This window comes from Corythoichthys intestinalis, chromosome 11 (genome assembly GCF_030265065.1).
Source record: "Corythoichthys intestinalis isolate RoL2023-P3 chromosome 11, ASM3026506v1, whole genome shotgun sequence".
In the NCBI taxonomy this organism is placed as follows: domain Eukaryota; kingdom Metazoa; phylum Chordata; class Actinopteri; order Syngnathiformes; family Syngnathidae; genus Corythoichthys; species Corythoichthys intestinalis.
Genome location: NC_080405.1, coordinates 14,713,935 through 14,730,842, shown reverse-complemented (window position 1 = coordinate 14,730,842; position 16,908 = coordinate 14,713,935). Strand labels below are relative to the sequence as shown.

The following is a 16,908-nucleotide window of genomic DNA, read 5'->3' as shown; positions in this document are numbered from 1 at the left end:
GATTTTTAAAGAAATATTTGCCAAGGGTGGGCTTGAAAGAAGCAGGTCCCACATGTGGCCTTGAACGCATCACTGCATCTCCTATTGACAGACACAAAACTGTATGCGCAACAAGTGCCTTGCTCGGTGAAACCATGGCAGTAGGCTTCAGAGCAGATGCAGGTAACATGAAACATGTTTTTTATTTTCCAAGCAGTGTTGTTTTCGTCGACAATGACGATAACGAAACTATTTCGTCAACAGACAATTTTTTCGTGACAATGACGAGCCAAAAACGTGGTTTGGGGGACTACAACATAACGAGACGAATGCCAGTTTTTGTCTGACGATACCACAACCAGATGAAAATGCAACATCGTTTCCGTCATACAGTATGTTCACAATGCGTGACATTTTCATATTGTACATGGATTACGTCAGCTTGCATCGTAGCAGTGTTAAGGTAGTTTCACTCGTATGAGATAAGCTGCCATTCTCCCTCCTCACCGGGGTTTAGGATGTGTCTCAAGCTAGGCTACGCTCCTTCTTGTTTGTTTGGAAACACGGTACGATTTGTTTTCTTATCTTGGCAACAGAAAATATGCAATGTTGCATTAGCCTTTAAAGGTCTGTGCTGAGTGATCAACAGACACGAAATGTAATCCTAGCGTTAGCGTAGCATTTGAGTTAGCATTCGCTTCAGAATGGCAAGCGTCCTCTTAAAACACTGGCCAGTCTTAAACAGAACCACTTTGCTTTTCCGGTCGGTAAGTCTAGAGGATGTTAAATGCTCAGACAACTTTTTTTTTTTACATACAGTTTGGGGCTTCTATGTAGGTTTAGTTGAAAATAATGAGTGTGTATTATCTTTACAAAGTTGGTGATGTCCTTGTATATGCTACAATTTATTTTATTTATTTATTCATGGACTAAAACTTTTGAATTTCACAGACGAAAACATTTTGAGTGAGTTTCGACTAAAACTAGACCAAATTTATATGATATTTCGTCGACTACAACTATACAAAGACGAAAACTTTGAAATGAGTAAAATATAACTAAGGCTAGTATGTACCGTAATTTTCACACTATAAGGCACACCTGACTGTAAGCCGCCACCCACCAAATTTGACATGAAAATTACATTTGTTCATAGATAAGCTGCACTGGACTTGAAGCCACAGCTGTCCTCACTGTATTATGGGACATTTACACCAAACGATATCAACCGGTAACACTTTATTTGACAGCAGCATTATAAGACTTTCATAAGACCAAATGAACCACTATCAGGCTTTGAACCAATTGGCTGCAAAGCTTCATTGCTTCAAGAACCCTCATTTGCCCATAACTGTTCTCTTAGGGGAGACAGTCAACCTCTGCTGCCACCTGCTGTCAACACTGTTGTCACCCAACATGCCTCCTAGCATTCATTGCAGCCCTACAGTTGTAAATAACAAATCAAAATTCATGTTCTGTGCTAATTACTTCTTCAGTTACTGTTCTTAGTTGTTTCATTAATTGCTAGTTATGGAATTAGCTAACACTTTATTTGACAGTGACGCCATCAGACTGTCATAAGACCACCAATCATTATATGACACTGCCATTGCATTAAAGAATGCTTATGACATGTAATTTTGTGTCATCAGGCAAATCATCTCCCTTTTGAATGGATGTAAAAGATCCAAGATGAGCATTAATGGAGTTAGTGACACAATTTGCCAGGTGACATTTAATGATCTCTGTAATAAGCATTCATTAATGCCCATGATAATGTCATATCATAATTATGACGGTCTTATGGCAGTCTTATTACGCCGCTGTCAAAGAAAGTGTTACCTATTAACCCAAATAAATCAACAAATAAGCCACACTGGACGATAAGCCGCAGGATTCAAAATGACGGAAAAAAGTAGCGGCTTGTCATCCGAAAATTCCGGTATTTTCGTCCAAAAGACTAGGACTAAAACAAAAATTTAAAGGGCTGCCAAAAACAACACTGCTTCCAAGAAAGCAACAGCAACAGGGAATTAGTTACACCATTAACCAACAACACTTTTTTTAAGATAGCTACTGGACATTTAAAAAGTCTACCAAAAAATATACTCAATATTGATTTCAGGCTTCCCACCTGACTGAGATTTACAATTTTTGTTACACCTATATTACCTTTGAAAAAAAAATTAAAAAGCGTGACAAACTCAATATCATGACAACAGAGCTTTTCCCTTAGAAATCCATTGAACTTTAGCTCCTGCATCTTTTGTTTTTATACAATATTGATCAACTTGAATAGCTTGAGAACAAACTGCTTACCACTCTTGAGCAACAACAGTTTTCAGAGCAACTCGTCTGCTTGTTTTGTGGACCGCAAGTGCAACCGGTAATTTGTCGCTACTTACATGTTGGATATAGTCAACTCTTTATGCATATCTTATATCTACTCTATGGCTTTGAAAGAGAGTCTTGAGAAAATGATGCAACACAAGCATTAGGTTCTACAAAGTGGAAAGCTGTTTATACATACGTGGGCTTTTCTTTGACTTGATAAGAGAGGGTTTTGAACGTGCAGCGAGTCTTTTATTAATTGTTAAACTAACAACCGAACAAAAGTTTGGGGTGCTGCTGTGTCTTTGTTGATGTGGGTGTGCAGTGGTATGATTGCTGCTTCACAAGAGAGGCGTTCTGAACAGAATGGCACATTTCCACAAAGCAGCAAGTTTCCAAACAGTTGTGTAACACAGAGCAAGCATTTCCAGTCCACCCTTAGAACGTCATAAATGTAACACCAGGGGTATCTAGAATTTTTACGTTATATTGGCTTTCCGTGGGAAAATACCATCATTTTTTGACCCGCAGGTTTCCATATTGTACATGGTAAAAACACATACTTTTAAAACAAAACAATTTTATTCACTTGTAATGTTGATAACGAGCTCCATTATTAGGAAAAGGATAAATAAAATAGTGAAATTCCCTACGTTCCCAGACTTTGCAGACAAGCTTATTATGGGATATTTAGACCAAAAGACATGTAGTCCATCGGTCCAAACAAGGGGTGGGGGTTTAGGGAAATTAGTGGTTTACAAAAATACGGTTAAGTATAAATCGCGCTAAAAAACAGAGTGATGTTCTTGAAAATGAATGCTAGTTTCATTTTGCAGGGCAAAAAAATGAATAATGTAAGCTTGTTAGAGAAAAATGATGTCTTGATGTTAATCTTAAGTCCTGTGAAATGGAGAAAGTGACATGGAAATAGCATGCAAATACATAGTGTTCTTCCAGTATAAATAATGCTCCAACTAAGATTTTTTTTGCAGAATTGTAACATGAAAAATGGGGCACAAATAATTCATTTTTACATTAATTCATTAATTTTTTGGGAAAAATTGTGCTTTATTGGTTTTTGTGACAAAAAATATATTTTATTCTACATTATTTGATTTGTATTTGCTGTTTTTTAATTATATTTCAATGTCATTTTGATTTTTTTAATTTACAAAATTTGAACCTTTCGTAAAGATATTTGTCAAAAAAAAATCTAGAGTAAATCATAGACTATGAGTAAATATATATTTAATTAAAGAACAATTTTATATTTTTTATTTTTATCATCCTATCTAATGTAATGAGTGCCTCATATTGGTCCCAAAATTAACCCTAACGACTATCAAATATTGAATCTTAACCTCTTTAGTAGATGTAATAAAATCCCTTTTGGAATAACATAATCATAACCAGCATTCTTGTAAACTTCAGCATGTACATACAGTGTCAGAGCATGTTGGTACTCCACTCCTCCTCCTGTCTGAGCTGCCAAAGCTTCTGTCATGTAGTGCCTAATCATGTATTGACAGGCTACAAAAATGTTTCATTTTGTATTGAAATGAAGCACCAAGTGTCCACTGCTGCGGCCCCCAACCCACTATCACTTGGTTTCAGCCCCTTGAAACAAGAGTGAGTGGAGTGAGCTGGTCCTCATTTCCAATTCAAATCAGTGACGTAAGGGAGAAGTCACATAGTGAGACTGAGTCAACATGCAAAGTCAGGCATACTGTTCATCCAAACCTGAGAGTCATACACTAAAAAGGAGAATTCTACTTAGTGTGTTTCATGTGCCAAACGACGTCAGGCAACAAAATCTACCCCGAGTGCCAAAGGAGTGAGCGCATCCTACAGTGTGGGTGTGTTTTTGCCAATTTGTGCTTGTTTGAAAATTCAGATCTCATGTAAAATGTCAACCAAGAGTCTGTTTCTTCTGAAACAGGAAGTTGTATCGTGCAACCGTGGATCTCAAGAGCTTCCACGTAAAGCTCTAAAAGCTTCGGGGAGGTAACATGTTGTGCACAAGAGGAACAAAACACTGCGGTTGAACCTCTAGTGAAGTGAAATCAAGAACTATTTCCCTCGCCACTCCTCCCTTGTTTTTGCAATGCTACAAGATGAACAACATTCTGCTGTGGTGATCTTTTGATTGGGAATCCACGCATGACCGACTTTTTGCAAAAGAGAAAGCGGAGAGCAAAAACCACATAATTAAACGGCAGCAAACTAGGTACACACAAATTTAATCAAAAGTGAAACACGGTACATTATGTGCTACTTCACTATGATAATAATTTAAAAAATTTTAAAAAATAAAAACGCGGGCTTGGTCGGTTTGGAGGGCCTTGCCAAACTGTCAGCTCCCGCCCTTATTTCAACACACCATATAAGGCAATAAGCCATTGCCAGACCAAGGAGCTTAAATTGTAATAAACATTTGGTTTAAATGTTTGAAGTGTAAAATCCGCCCACCAAAATTATTCGTATCGATATCTTCAGGAAACCCCTCAATGTCACTTTTCCTTGATATCGTCACAATCACGCCAATCCTTAATGCATTCAGGTCCGTTAAAGGAGGAAAAACTACCACTAACCTCAAATAAACAGGATGCAGGTGACAAGATCCATCGTGGAAGGCGTCAAAACAAGCGTTGACATCGATGCAACCAATGAAAAAGTCAAAAACAAAAGGGCGAAACAAGGTAGGGAGGGGAATAATCCAAAGAGAGCCTTTGAAGCAACAACCAAAGGTGTGCACCAGCCAACCAAAGGCCCGTTCTACACCTTCTTTCTCAGGGCAAAAAAACAGAAAGATGAGTCGAGAAAGGGAGGGCGGGTAATCGAAAAAAAAAAAAAAAACATGAAGAAGTCACCACGAATGAGTTGGAGGTAGAAAAATAAAAAAAGGAGAAGTGTCGTGAAGCGAGCCGTCCTCTCCCTATGAGTCACGCAGCTTCGACGCCATTGGTAGAGAGCGGCCCACGGGCAGGCGGCTAGTACCTGGCCAATCAGCTCGCTCTTAGGTGCGGGGCCCTGAAGGCAAATCTGCTCAGGTGCATTCTCTGGGATTGGATGGAGGTAGGGAGGCAAACGGGGGGATGGGAGCAACACAGCTAATGGGCTGGGCCGCGAGAAAGACGATAGACGGGTTTCTCCTGCAGCGGAGGAGGTGAAGGTAAACACAGGTACGCACCCACAGTAGACTTTGACCAGAGGAAAAAAGAGAAGGCCTAAAATGAAGGCTTGACAGTGAAATGTGAGCCTATTAGCCTTGTCATAAGGGCAGTTTAATAACGGACATGCGGGGGAGTGCACAACAAAAAAACGACAACCATAAAGCAACTACTGCCTGTAGGAGGCACAAAGAAAGAAGCCATTAAGTCTTCCTCAGCCCCCACCCACTTGAAGATGAAGTGATCACGTTCCATCACAAGACAGAGAGTGACATCATCTCGGGCTCAATTGAGATTCACTGTCACTCTGCAGTGTCACAAAGGTCAAGGAGTGTAACAGGTCTGTGCATTGAACAAAAAATACATTCCAAAACTAAGTAATTAATCATAGTTATGAAGACAGACCTTAAATGATTAAGAGAATAATTTTACATATAAATATATAAAAATAGATTTTTTTTTAATCTTGCGTGATTGTGATATATTTTTATGCGTAAAAGATGTTTAGGATTAAAATAATTATTTCAGAGAATCGAGTCATACACTACTGAACCTCAAGTTTATTTGGCTATGAACAGCTTTGCAACCCGAAATCTTTGCAAGGCCAAGTGATGTTCTGCATTGAAATGAAAGAGAAAGCAATTCATCTGTTCCATTATTAAAATGAGGTCTTAGTTCTTAGTTTTTATCAGTGTGTTTAAAATACATACCATCAAAGTCGAGCATGAAGCAGCAGTGCCATCACATCAACTAGCGACAGCTAACTAGCCATCCCAAGACAGGTCTGAATCCTCGAGTGTCTGCCTTGGTTGGGTGATGGTGTAGTGAGGCTCCATGGTCTATGAATTCCCTTCTCTTGCTTATGTTAAAACGCCGACTCACTGTATTTCTATGCAATATTTAAAAAATTGTTCATGGGTGGATAATGGCCACTACATCCCACAATACAATGCAAGCGCCAAACTGCATTGTGGGACATTGAGTTATTGCCTTTCTTGAGGAATCAGTAATATTTTGTTGGTGTTGATTTTAACTTGTCTCTTTGTTTGTGTGTGCTCATATTAAGTATCTTTGTAAGATTTTGAATGACTATTACAGTATCATTGTTAATGCAATTGCAAGGAAAGTGTACTATTTCACCAAACAGGGCTACACAGCTTATACACGGACATGAAAGGCATTTATATGTGTTGCTATTACTTACTTTCAGCAGTAATATGATTAAACCTGGTAATAAATCACCAATTTCATGATTATACGATATTGCTTCTTTGGACAACAATACAATATTGGCTGATAGTACAGTCTGCCACAATTCCATTTTTAGACTGCTGAGAAAGGGCCACAAAATTTCGCTTATTTGGTTTTTGTTCTTAGGAAGGACACTCACTAAAATTTAGAATTAGCTGTTCAATTTTTTCTTCCCCCAGAAAATAGAGATTTTAAGCTTTCCAATGATGTATCACACATGCATATCGGACAATTTTGAAAGTTGGCCAAATTGGGGGTATCAGAGCGGAACTTCAAGTCACCAGAGTGTTTTCCGCCATATACAAATTAATTAAAAAAAAATTTTTTTTTAAAAAGTATTACATTTAAGGACCACAAAAAGCTTTCAAATTTAAAAAACTGAATTTTCTGTTCATTATTTCTGGGGTCAGGCATTAAAGGGTAAGCGCCAAAGTTCCAAAATTGCAACAAGCTATGTTGCTGACATTGACAACCTAAAGCTGCAAATATGTTGCATCATGTAGTAACTATTTTGCTATTTTGAAAAGATGACAGATGTCTGCCCATCCATCCATCCATCCATTATCTTCCGCTTAGTCCGGGGTCGGGTCGCGGGGGCAGCAGCTTTAGCAGGGAAGCCCAGACTTCCCTCTCCCCAGCCACTTCAGCCAGCTTCTCCGGCGGGATTCCAAGGCGTTCCCAGGCCAGCCGAGCGACATAGTCTCTCCAGCGTGTCCTGGGTCGACCCCGGGGCCTCCTGCCGGTGGGACATGCCCGGAACACCTCTCCAGGGAGGCGTCCAGGAGGCATCCGAACCAAATGCCCGAGCCACCTCAACTGGCTCCTCTCAACGCGGAGGAGTAGCGGCTCGACACCAAGCCCCTCCCGGATGACCGAGCTTCTCACCCTATCTCTAAGGGAGAGCCCGGACACCCTGCGGAGGAAACTCATTTCGGCCGCTTGTATCCGGGATCTTGTTCTTTCGGTCACGACCCACAGCTCGTGACCATAGGTGAGGGTAGGAACGTAGATCGACCGGTAAATCGAGAGCTTCGCCTTTTGGCTCAGCTCCTTCTTCACCACAACGGACCGGTGCAGAGTCCGCATCACTGCAGACGCTGCACCGATCCGCCTGTCAATCGCCCACTCCCTCCTACCCTCACTCGTGAACAAGACCCCAAGATACTTGAACTCCTCAACTTGGGGCAGGATCTCATCCCCGACCCGGAGAGGGCACTCCACCCTTTTCCGGCTGAGGACCATGGTCTTGGATTTGGAGGTGCTGATCTTCATCCCAACCGCTTCACACTCGGCCGCGAACCGCCCCAGTGAGAGTTGGAGGTCACGGCTTGATGAAGCCAACAGCACCACATCATCTGCAAAAAGCAGAGATGCAATGCTGAGGCCACCAAACCGGACACCCTCAACGCTTCGGCTGCGCCTAGAAATTCCGTCCATAAAAATTATGAACAGAATCGGTGACAAAGGGCAGCCTTGGCGGAGTCCAATCCTCACTGGGAACGAATTCGACTTACTGCCGGCAATGCGGACCAGACTCTGACACCGGTGGTACAGGGACCGAACAGCCCTTACCAGGGGGCTCGGTACCCCGTACTCCCGGAGCACCCTCCACAGGACTTCCCTAGGCACACAGTCGAACGCCTTCTCCAAATCCACAAAACACATGTGGACTGGTTGGGCGAACTCCCATGCACCCTCGAGGACCCTGCCGAGGGTGTAGAGCTGGTCCACTGTTCCACGGCCGGGACGAAAACCACACTGCTCCTCCTGAATCCGAGATTCGACTTCCCGACGGACCCTCCTCTCCAGCACCCCTGAATAGACTTTACCGGGGAGGCTGAGGAGTGTGATCCCTCTATAATTGGAACACACCCTCCGGTCCCCCTTTTTAAAAAGGGGGACCACCACCCCGGTCTGCCAATCCAGAGGCACTGTCCCCGATGTCCACGCAATGTTGTAGAGGCGTGTCAGCCATGACAGCCCAACAACATCCAGAGCCTTTAGGAACTCCGGGCGGATCTCATCTACCCCTGGGGCCTTGCCACCGAGGAGCTTACCAACCGCCTCAGTGACTTCAACCCCAGAGATTGAAGAGCCCACCTCAGAGTCCCCAGACTCTGCTCCCTCAAAGGAAGGCGTGTCGGTGGAATTGAGGAGGGCTTCGAAGTATTCTCCCCACCTACTCACGACGTCCCGAGTCGAGGTCAGCAGTACACCATCTTCACTATACACAGTGTTAATGGTGCACTGCTTTCCTCTCCTCAGACGCCGGATGGTGGACCAGAATTTCCTCGAAGCTGTCCGGAAGTCGTTTTCCATGGCCTCGCCGAACTCCTCCCATGTCCGAGTTTTTGCCTCGGCGACCGCCGAAGCCGCAGTCCGCTTGGCCAGCCGGTACCTGTCAGCTGCCTCCGGAGTCCCACAGGCCAAAAAGGCCTGATAGGCCTCCTTCTTCAGCTTGACGGAATCCCTTACCGCTGGTGTCCACCAGCGGGTTCGGGGATTGCCGCCACGACAGGCACCAACCACCTTACGGCCACAGCTCCGATCGGCCGCCTCAAGAATGGAGGTGCGGAACATGGCCCACTCGGACTCAATGTCCCTCACCTCCCCCGGGACAAGGGAGAAGTTCTGCCGGAGGTGGGTGTTGAAACTCTTTCTGACTGGGGATTCTGCCAGACGTTCCCAGCAGACCCTCACAATACGTTTGGGCCTGCCAGGTCTGGCCAGCAACTTCCCCCACCATCGGAGCCAACACACCACCAGGTGGTGATCAGTTGACAGCTCCGCCCCTCTCTTCACCCGAGTGTCCAAAACATGTGGCCGCAAGTCCGATGACACGATTACAAAGTCGATCATTGAACTGCGGCCTAGGGTGTCCTGGTGCCAAGTGCACATGTGGACACCCCTATGTTTGAACATGGTGTTCGCTATGGACAAACCGTGACGAGCACAGAAGTCCAATAACAGAACACCACTCGGGTTCTGATCGGGGGGGCCGTTCCTCCCAATCACGCCCCTCCAGGTCTCACTGTCATTGCCCACGTGAGCGTTGAAGTCCCCCAGTAGAACGAGGGAGTCCCCAGAGGGGGCGCTTTCCAGCACACCCTCCAAGGACTCCAAAAAGGGTGGGTATTCTGAGCTGCTGTTCGGTGCATAAGCGCAAACAACAGTCAGAACCCGTCCCCCCACCCGAAGGCGGAGGGAGGCTACCCTCTCGTCTACGGGGGTAAACCCCAACGTACAGGCACCAAGCCTGTCTGCCATCAGATGTGATTATGAATAAAACAGAAACTAAACGTAATACTACAACACTATACTGCCGTGGGTGTTGCATCATTTTTAACACAAATGCATATAGTGACAATTTTAAAGTGTTTCAATATGATGTGAATAGGATTTAGCAAAAAAAGAAAAGTAATCCAAACATCCCAAATAAGGACAAATCTATACTTTACAATGTTAAATGATGAAAGGTCATAGGAATATAAAAAATAAACCAAAAACAGAGTTTGTTTCAACTTAATGAGAACAATAATATAAATTTCAGAATTTAGTTGTGTTTCATAAATTGAGCCATGTATTAGATTTTTGGGAGTATTCCTCTATGTCCGTCTCACAGTCCTTTGTCCCAGCCTTGATGACTAAGATGGAGTTGTGACGGGTGAAAATACACTGATGAGACGTGAGCAAACAGGAAGTGGTGGCCTGTGGTATGTGCCAAAACCTCGATACATGCTCTCTTTTGTACCACTTTTTTCTCAAGTATTAACTGAAATCTATGGGCCAAATATCATGGTCTTTCCTTACTCATTCATTTGAACAGGCAACACTGTAAAGAATAGGGATCTCCTGATGGCATATTTTTGCACCTGATTCTGAGAATTTGCCGATACCGAGTCCCAATCTGATACTGAAAAAGTTTTTTGTTTGTTTTTGTTTTTTTATTTGAACAAAAGTTCCAAACATGTTACGGTACTGTATTTTTTACAGTACTTCCTCTTCCGCTTTTTCCAGTAGTGTTGCAGAGTATAAAACGTATATTTTTGTATCTTTTGGCAATACTATTGTATTTCTGGATTGTTTTGTTACTTTCTAGCCCTTTAAATGTAAAAAAAATTATAAATTAGGTCTGAATAAATGATAAAAATTAATATTGCGATATATATTCAGGCATGAAAATGGGTCAGGGGTTAAAAAGGTGAGAAGGGTGTGGAGGAAATATGTTCCGGTACGCTGTACAACCCAACAAAATATTGAGCTCTTTCGACCCACACTGTGTTTCAGCAGGGCCGTGCAGAGACCGGTGGAGGGGCGGGTGCTCGTAGATTAAAAGGGGCACATGAACAAGTACTTAATACACCTTAAAACAACATAACTTCAATTTTAACCAGTGTTAGATAATAATTGGCTGCAACTGTAACATACATTAATTGGGAGGGGGAAACAGTGAATAGAAATCAACACTGTCATCAACACTTTCTGGCTGTGACTCAGTCAGTCTGTCTCTTTTCTTCCTTCAACCTCTGCATCAAAACTTCCTTCCTCAACTTGTTCATCTGAGAACAAACCACATCAGATGGTCACTGAGCCACCAACAACAGTTTTCTCAAAACTATTATTTCATTATTATCCATACTTAACAACTCTAGCACCTAATAATTAATAAAGCAATGGCATAAAATCTTATAGAAAAATAACATTATAATTGTGTTTATAATTGTATTTTATACCCGACTATCCTTGCAAACTTATTCTTACCAAGTGTGCTATTCACCCAGCTGATGAAGTATCCACTGCCTTTAGCAGCTTCATTCAACTCTTTTTTTATCCCTCAATCTCCTTTCCTTACAAGGCATATCTATATAATGAAATATAAATCTTACACAAAAAAAAAATCAGACTCCCAGGCTTTTATTTTTAAAGCTTTCTTAATTTCTTTCTCTCTCAATAACTATGGAGGTGGATTTGTGTCTTTATTATTCAATCCAAAAAAAAAAAAGTTGCTTCAATCCAAAACAAAGTTGCTTCAACCAAAATATATATTTCTAATACCAAAAAAGTCACTTCAATAAAAAGATTTGTTTTTGATTACAAAAATAAACTTGAGACAAAAAAAAAGCATTTGAAAACTATTTTTCTTGATTGAAACAACTTTTTCCATTGAAGTAATGTTGCTTTGCGTTTGGGCCACATTTTGGCGAGGACATTTGTGTCTTTATTATTATTCAATCAAAAAATAAGTTGCTTCAAAATAAACAAACAAACAAATAAATAAATAAACTCAATTTTTAAAAAATTCAATCATAGAAAAAGTTTGCACATGTGTCAATCATCGTTTAACAAAGTGAGCAGCCTCAGAGGGTTTGACTAGACTCACTATGAAGCATTTAATAAAGCCAAGCATTTTCTTACTACTTTATTCTTGTTTAAAAATAATTTGGTGAGGCAGTAACATGTTTAAAACTTGTCATAATTCTTACATTTTGAAGTGTTTAAAAACCATTTATAAAAGATACTTTGGGGGGAAAAAAAGAGAAAATACGTCTTATATATGTATCTTTTTTCACATTGTAAAATCTGAATAAATACATTGAACACGCACAAAAAAATTGAGGGGGGGCCACTACTTCGCGGTTTTCACTTATTGCGGCGGGTTCTGGTCCTCATTAACCGCGAAAAACGAGGGATCACTGTATTTCTGAAACGCTAGAATCATTCCCACCACTCGTCGGGCCGGTGCTGTGCCGACACCGGCCGTCAGCTCAAGTCCAAGCCGAAAATAACGCGTCTCAGGCAGACGACGGGAGCGATGCGAGGCACCCCCCTCCATCTGAGAGCATGTCGCTTAATTTGACTCAACAGTGCGTTTCTTCATTTATATTACCGCTAAATACACAAGCTTGACGCCAATTTAACGGGAGCTATTTTTTCACGGGAGATTTGGCTAGCTCTGGCAGTGTTCAACGCAAGCCACAACGAATGGCAGTAACTTTATTATATCGCAAAATATGAAAACGATTGAAACCATTACTCACCAAATTAAATCTGCTGGCAAATACAGGCAAGTGTGTATGCTGCGCTCTGGTCTGCCCCGGTGTGGATAAGGCCTGCTTTTTGTTTTCGCAGCTTTGTAATGCAACCAAAGGCTCTCCAAGCACTCCATGTACACGTAAAGAGTGCGCGCGATTGGAATAATGGAACGCAGTTTGGGCCGATGATTGGTTCCCGTCAGCGAAGCATCGAGAAGGATTTGCTGACTGTCCAAAAGTCACTTTTTTAAAGGTCCGATTTCTGAATTGCTCAGTTTACGTACTAAGTAAATCACATAATGATAATAATAATAATTAATTAAATAAAATCTCCCGCCCCTCCCCCCCAAAAAAAAGAATTTCTCCTCGGATCTACGCAATTCACGTAGGTCACCCTTTTTGACTTCAAAACGGCGAATTTCGCCGAAAGGTGAGAGATTGTCATGCCGGTATATAGGGAATGGGACGTACTACGTCATTGTTTGGATACGCCTCCATGCTGATAATATACTTTACTTCCAGTCCGGCAGACTCAACGCGGATTGTAACCAGTCTTGCTGTTTACTTTGTCTTGGGATAGTTTTTATGCAGGAATCATGTTAAAAAAGCAAAGTCGTCGTGGCATTTACAGGGAAACGCTGTCAGTAGAGGCTCAAAACCGGTACTTTAAAAAAAAATAACTTTTATTAACGACGTAGACCCATACTTGCTGCCAAAGAAGGCATGGAGCAACAATTTGGACGACTTGCCCTCGTTGACAACAAACGACATCATCGCATACCTTGTCTGCGGTATGAGTGCCTTCACATTGGTTCAGTTGAAAAATTGCAAATCCCTTCAGGTTCATGTCCAGTTCACTAATGGATGGGTTTAGGACCTACAGATTTTCAAAGCAACAGACGACAGCACGCTCGTCTGCTCACAGGTAGGCTACGTGCTGTGCGGTTCTCACAGTAGTGTTGTATCGGTCGCGAACGATTCGGTCTTTTTGAACGAATTGTTTGGGTGAACGAGACCGAACTAATCACCATCTGCACTGATTCGTTCTATGAAGTTAGGGCTTGTTCGCTGCGTGGGAGGGCGTTGAGCAAGCGGCAGCGTCTTCTGACATCACACACGACCAATCAGACGCCAGCCTCATCGCGGGCAGGGGAGGGAGCGGAAACAGAATCAGGGCGTCTGTCACTCACTTCCAAGTGTAGCCAATAAGCAGCCAGCGTGCACGCAAGGGGGCAAGACTGAGTTATGTCACTTCCCATTCAGTGTCTCGGTCCTCCGGTTCCTGACCTAGCTTGCTGCTAACTTGACTTTCCAGTAATGCGGTGAACGAGTCAAAAAATGGAAGGAAATGACTTTGTCGCATATTTTTTAATGTGGAGCCTATCAAATGCTGCTCAAACAGACAAAACGCCACACAAATCTAGCGAGCATGGTTTAGTGTACTACTTTTCTCAACAGACTCGGGACTACCGATGACTGACAACATACTATCAAATTTACAGTAGTTAAAACAAGGGTAGCTAAAAATAAATTTAAAAAAAAAACACGGGTAGCTACGAGCAAAAGTGAGCTGCGGTCGCGTGACGGCACTCACGGCAGTGAAGGGGACAGAGAACTGTCACGATATGGAGGCCGCATGGCAGCGATATTCACCTCATATGCGCACAGAAAAAATATTTAGTATCACCATAATACTGATTTGCAATGAAACTGTATATACATGTCAATTTTTTCCGACTGTTTTATTTATTTATTTTTCGTGTCAGAGCGTGTCGGGTGTTGGTTGATTTGACAAATTATGTCCATCCGTCCATCATGTGCTACTAACAAAACAACGCACGCGGACACGGGAGATGTCGCAATATGTCTACATTTTTCTTAACAGACTAATGAGAGTAGAAAGGCAACATCGTAAAGAGCAAACAATTATTTCTCGTCAGCATTTGACGATCTGAGATGAGGGGGTGACAGGGGAGCTGACCGGATTATTTTATTTGTTAATACCAGTGCAAAAATTCAATACGATCATCTTAATACTGATTAGCAATTAAACTGTCAAATATCAAAATGTAATATTGTTTTTATTTCAGAGCAGCACATTTTACAACTAGCTATTTACACTTTAGTTTTAACAATAGTGACCAAAAATAATAGTGATGAGCATAAAAACAAAAATACAACAGAGCGAGAGGTAAATATGATGTGTTGGTCGTTCCATATTTAGAAATTAAACTTTCGATTTATTTTTATTTTCGTGACAGCAAGCATGCTGCGTTGGCTGGTAGCAGCAGCATTGTATATGTGATCAAGAACATGCTAAAGAAAGTCCGTGCACCCCCGACCCCAAACCCCCACCCGCCCCCACCAAAGGAAAATGTTTAACCGTGTCCTAAATCGAAATGCAAGCACGAGCCATGACTTTGAGCCCATAGAACTAGGACAGACGACGCGGAAGTTCTCCCTCGCTTTTGCAGCAGCAGGAGGGAGACGAGGCTGTCTGTGAAAGCAGAATGACACCGCCTGTCACTCATTTCTGAAACTACGACGAGCGGTCAATGAGGCGCCTGTGTGCAAGAGAGGGAGGGACCAAGCAATGTCACTTCCCGTTCAGTTATACTGCGAAGCAGTCTTTGGTGATTCGTTCGGCAACGTCACTTCCCGTTCAGTAACCGAACGATTCGTTTGGGCGGGGAGGAAGATGAGGGGGGCGAACGATTCGTTGAACGATTTGTTTGAACGAATCTTTTTACTGAACGAACCGGAATGGATTCGTTTACTCAAGTGAACGACAGATCCCGTCACTATCTCACAGTGTCTGTCTTGCCTTGTTTACATTTCTGTACCACAGTGCACGAAACGTTGTTAACATATCGCCATCGTTTAACTCATTGTTCCCTGGTGCACGAAAGTAAAACCTAAAGCACAACACGCTGTAATAGTAACAAGTCTGTATTTACTGTGCATGCTAGTGTAATTTGTGTTTGAATATTGAAATTAAAATAGCTTATTAATGAGGTTCATATTCATGAGAAATGTAGCCCTGACCCCCCTTCAATAATCTGTTCGGTCTTATTAATGGTTTTATTAATGTCCTATCCCCAGCAAAAAGTGTACATGCATGTTATGCTGTTATATCATCCCTACCAATGTTAAGACCAAACCCACACTCTTGTTGTTAAACCATTGCTTTTTACATTATCAACTGTTGATCCAGCATTTATCATCTCATAGCTCACTTGACTGTATCCATGTTTAAACGACAGCTAAATGACTAAATGCATGTTTACTCGAGTGATTTTATTTACTTTCACATTGATTTCAAAACAATGAGCTAAAGACTGGATTGTGTTATTTTTTTCTCTCTGCCCTAACAGGTTTTGCACTCTCAGCGCCTCGACGAGACTCCTTTAAGGCCGTGGGTCATCACTGACTTAAAACTGTCAATTCAAATATTGTGTTGGAGTTGAAATATCTAAAATAGAAATGCAAGCACTGTAATGTACATATTTATTCACCTTTATTGACCTAAGGCCACCGAATGTTTTCTTTTTTTAAACCGCTTTAAAAAAGACGTTTTATTGTAATCTTGTATTTATATAGTATATTGCTTTTTATAATTTATTATATTGTATATTATAATATTTGCTGCCCCCTATCAGAGTGTGGGCCATTTTGCACTAATGTAAGAATTTTAAACTGTCAGTTCAAATATTGTCTTGGGGAACTTGCAATATTTAAAATGGAAATGCAAGAACTTTAAAGTACATATTGATTCTGTCTGGCAATTTACCCAAGGCCAGTGAATTGTTTTTTTTTTTTTAACTGCTTTGACAAAGGACACCTTTGTTGTAATCTTGAATTAATATAGTTTATTATTTATAAAGTATTATAATATTATATAATATTTGCTGCCCCCGTCAGAGGGTGGGTCTTGGTTGCACTAATTTAAAGATTTTAAACTATCAGTTCAAATATTGTATTGGAGAAGTTGCATTACTTGAAATAATCTAATGCAATTTACCAGTCCCAGTTCTTGTGTACAACACTGTCCAAACATTGTCAATGCATATTCCAAATAGAATAACAAAATCACCTGACTTTGTAATCATTACACCTGTTTATTATGAAGAGCTGAAGTAAACAAC

General features: G+C 41.6%; 1 protein-coding gene across 4 annotated transcripts in view; it reads right to left on the bottom strand.

Annotated features, from left to right (window-relative positions):
* The window catches only part of elf1 (E74-like ETS transcription factor 1), a 119,028-nt gene that overhangs the window by 73,257 nt on the left and 28,863 nt on the right, over positions 1-16,908 (bottom strand). The window contains exon 1 of one of the 4 annotated variants that reach the window (XM_057849417.1): positions 6,191-7,028. The exons of 2 other annotated variants lie outside the window; for them this stretch is intronic. The gene's annotated coding sequence lies outside the window, so the exon portion shown is untranslated. Of the gene's footprint in view, positions 1-4,901; positions 5,865-6,190; positions 7,029-16,908 lie in introns of those variants that run through there. One more of the 4 variants, XM_057849416.1, reaches the window with a different exon arrangement.